The sequence below is a fragment of the Cornus florida genome, unplaced genomic scaffold (assembly GCF_030987335.1).
Source record: "Cornus florida cultivar Cherokee Brave unplaced genomic scaffold, ASM3098733v1 CherokeeBrave_3.0.0_Hap2_Chr05, whole genome shotgun sequence".
Lineage (NCBI taxonomy): Eukaryota > Viridiplantae > Streptophyta > Magnoliopsida > Cornales > Cornaceae > Cornus > Cornus florida.
In genome coordinates, this window is record NW_026775575.1 from 2,610,102 (window position 1) to 2,613,836 (window position 3,735).

Genomic DNA, 3,735 nt, shown 5'->3' on the forward strand with positions numbered 1-3,735 from the left:
GTGGCAATTTCATTGGAGTAGTCAACTTGATGTAAGCTAACACTTTTCCTTCCACTTGAATTCCTACCATTCTTAGAAGATAAAGTTCGATGCAAAGAATTTTCACTCATGCTCTCATAAAGATGCCACACGTCATCCTCATGCCTATCAATGTAAGAGCCACCCATGGAAGCATTAACCATGCCCTTGTAATTATCCGATAAGCTCTCAAAGAAATATTGAACTAATTGCCATTTGGGTATGTTATGATGTGGACACTTCCTAAGCAATTCATTAAAGCGTTCCCATGCCTCATGAAATGTTTCCCCATCCCCATGTGAAAATTCCCTAATTGAAGTTCTCGTGGCATTGGTCTTAGAAACTGGATAGTACTTCTTCAAGAACTGTTGTTGCATTTCTGCCCAAGAAGTTATTGAAAAAGGCCTAAGATTGTTAAACCAATATTTTGCCTTGTCTTTGAGGGTGAATGGAAGAATTTTAAGCCTTAAGACCTCTTCCGGCATGTCCGTATATCTAATGGTGGAACATACTTCAAGAAACTTATCCAAATGCTTGTAAGGTTCTTCACTTAGAAGTCCATGAAAGTTAGGAAGCATTTGAATGGTTTGTGGTTTGATCTCATAGTGGTGTGCTCTAAATGGTGGCAATTGAATGCATGTGGGTGCATTGTATTCATTAGGCATATAGTGATCTCTTAAAGCAAGGGGAGGATTAGCAATTGGAGGTGCAACATGGGCACCTTGATTGCCTTGAATGATGGGAGGTGATGGAGCATAGATTGGCCTTAGCATTCTCAATGGAACTTAGCCTTGTTGTTGTGGTGGATAAACGAATGGCCTCGGCATGCCTAATGGTACTTGCATGTTATCATGATGCACATTGGGATGGAGGATACCTTGTTGGTCTATGTGACCAAGGTACTCCACATGGTCCTCATTGTTTACTTCCATTGTAACAGTAGAATGATCAAAATTACCCCTTCCCCTAAGTGTACGAACAATGGATTCTAAATTCAAATTAAGAAGGACAAGAGTAGGATTTAATGACCTACGACCATGCATGCACAAAAAGACACAACAAGCAACAAGCAATGAACAAACACTTCACCTTCACAACAAATCAATCAACAACAAACTTCCTCCACATATAATGATCCTATACTCCCATGCTTTCAACAATATGCAAAGAACAATAAAATGCCTCCATGTGGGCTCACGATTTATCTAAGAATTGAAATACAAGCCTCCACGCGGGCCGATGATTTAACTAAGGATTGAGTAAAGAAAAGCTCACAAAGGTCCTTTAGCACTTCAACTCCAATTTTCAGTTTTGTAAATTTTTAGATTTTTAGCTTTTTCCTTCTTTTGGCTTAGCTCCTTTGCTTGAATGCTCCTTTGCTTGCTTCCTAGCTCAATACTCCTAGTCAAACAAGAACAAACACAATGAGTAATTAAAAGAAAAATAAAAAGCAAAGTAAAGACGCGATCAAAAGAGTACAAATTCCTAATTGATTCCACAAATACGACGTTGCCTTCAATCAATCCCCGGCAACGGGGCTAAAAACTTGGTGTGTCCCGGGTCGTCAACCCCGAAACCCAACAGTTTGTGTGATACCAAAATATATTGGTGCAGAGCTATGATGAATGTGGTCAAGTTTTACATTTAGAAATTGCCACTACTACCTTTCACTAAAAATATAGTTAGGGCAAGTAGGGATCGTCCCAAGCGATTTGTGGGTCGTATTAGGTTGAGGAATCGAGATTAGGTTTAGTAGGTCGAGTGATCAAAAGATTGGTTGGTTGATTGAATTACACTAGATGCAAATTAAACTAAAGTAAATAATAATGCAATAAAAAGAATAAAAGAGAGAGAGAAATCTTGAGGTTTAGAGATCACCACTAAGCATAGCTTATCTACACCCTTAATGAATGGTAAATGAGGGGAAAAACATGTATTGCAACAAAGAGTGTGTGTGTGGTTGTTTCAACAAGCATGGATGACAAATTAAGCATATATTGTCTAAGCAACATGGTGGATAACACAACATATCAAATTAAGACATTAATCATTTCTTTAAGCTCACAACCAAACACATCACAAGATTAGAGATATATGTTACTTGCTTTCATAAGTATGGAACATCAAACAACAAGTATGGATTGTCCTCCCATTTAACATCTAAACTGCAACTACACTACAATTAAGCTAATGACATGAAATTAAACTAATTAAACTAAGGGAGTGGTACAAACCATCAAGAAATGAGTATGAACCATCAAATAAACCACAAAAACATTTCATTAGGCACTATGTCTTGATAATCTCTAGATCTATAGTATTAATACACATATACATGCATCAACAACACAAGAGATAGAGACAAACACATGAACATCTATTCTAGCATACATAGACACATGGATAGAATGAAATAATCAATTGGAAACATTAAACCGCATAAATCATTGAATAAACAAGATTTAGAAATATATATAAGTGTCAAAACATGTATCACAATACAAATCCCCTCAAAAATACATAAATCAAGATGTAGAAAGCATGCTTAGGGCTAACTCTAGCCCCAAGAGGATGTCTAGCCACTCATGGATGATGTCTTCCAACCCTCAAGGGTAAGCTCCATGGAAGAAATCTGCTCCTTGGTTGGTGAAGAACTCCAAGCTTGTCTCTAGCCTCCTCCTCTCCTTTACTTCCTCACTAAGAATTCTCTAAAAATGTCCCTCTACGGTCGTGTGTAAATCCCCCCTCAAAAGTTGCTCAAATCCCCCTTTTTGGTAGGTTAGGTGACATCCAAAAATGATCTGGCACGTACTCCAATATTCTCCCAATGATTGGATAGAGGATAACTTTTTATGAGCTGGCAATTTAACTTTTTCGCACTGGAAGAAGTTCGATCGATCGAACCTTGACCTTAGATCGATCGAACAAAGCTGAGATCTATCGAACTGAAGTTGGATCGATCCTCTATGGCGGCGCCTTTTTGGATAAAAACAAATCTGAGACATTTTGAGGATATTTTTGGGAAAAGGACAAAAGTGGTTGGTCCAGCTAGATAAGATCAATCATTTGGATAAGGACAAGATAGTTCGATCGATTAGAGAATGAAATTGGATCGATCAAACTTTGAGATCTCTAAATAGGGACAAACATGGCTTAGATCCATCTTGAAGTTCTGAGATCGATGAAAGTTGGATCGATCGAACTTTTCTTGCGATCGATCGAAGTTGCTGAAATTCCACCATTTGCTTCCTTTTGCTCTACTTTGCTCCTTTCTTTGATTCATCCCAGAATTGCTTCCTTTTTGCTCTTATTTGGCTGAGTTAGCTTATTTTGGGGATAAGTGCCTAAAAATGGAAATAACACGAAATCAATGTAAAGTGGGAAAATAAGATAGATAAAGGTTCTAGAATACCTAAGCTTAAGGGGTTTAACTGCGCACTTTTCAGCGCTCATTACCCTTGAGGCACTATGAGAATCCAAACCAGAACTCAAAACCTGAACTTAAAAATGGTTGGAAATGGTTTCTAATAAGGGAGAAAGGATCGCCTCCCCAAGGCTTACGATAAATGCTAAGGCACTATGGCATTTTACAAATGGGAGAAGGTCAATTTGAGAGAAGAAGTGTGGCAGCCATGAAAGAGCTGTAAATCTAATTTATAGCAGTGTAGAAGAAGGGAAAAATGAAATGTTTTAATTTTCCAAACCCCTTATTTATAA

At 37.9% G+C, this 3,735-nt stretch overlaps 1 pseudogene; it reads left to right on the top strand.

The window, feature by feature from the left end:
- Positions 1-240: 240 nt before the first annotated feature.
- LOC132310762 (small nucleolar RNA R71) lies at positions 241-339 on the top strand (annotated as a pseudogene).
- Positions 340-3,735: the final 3,396 nt, after the last annotated feature.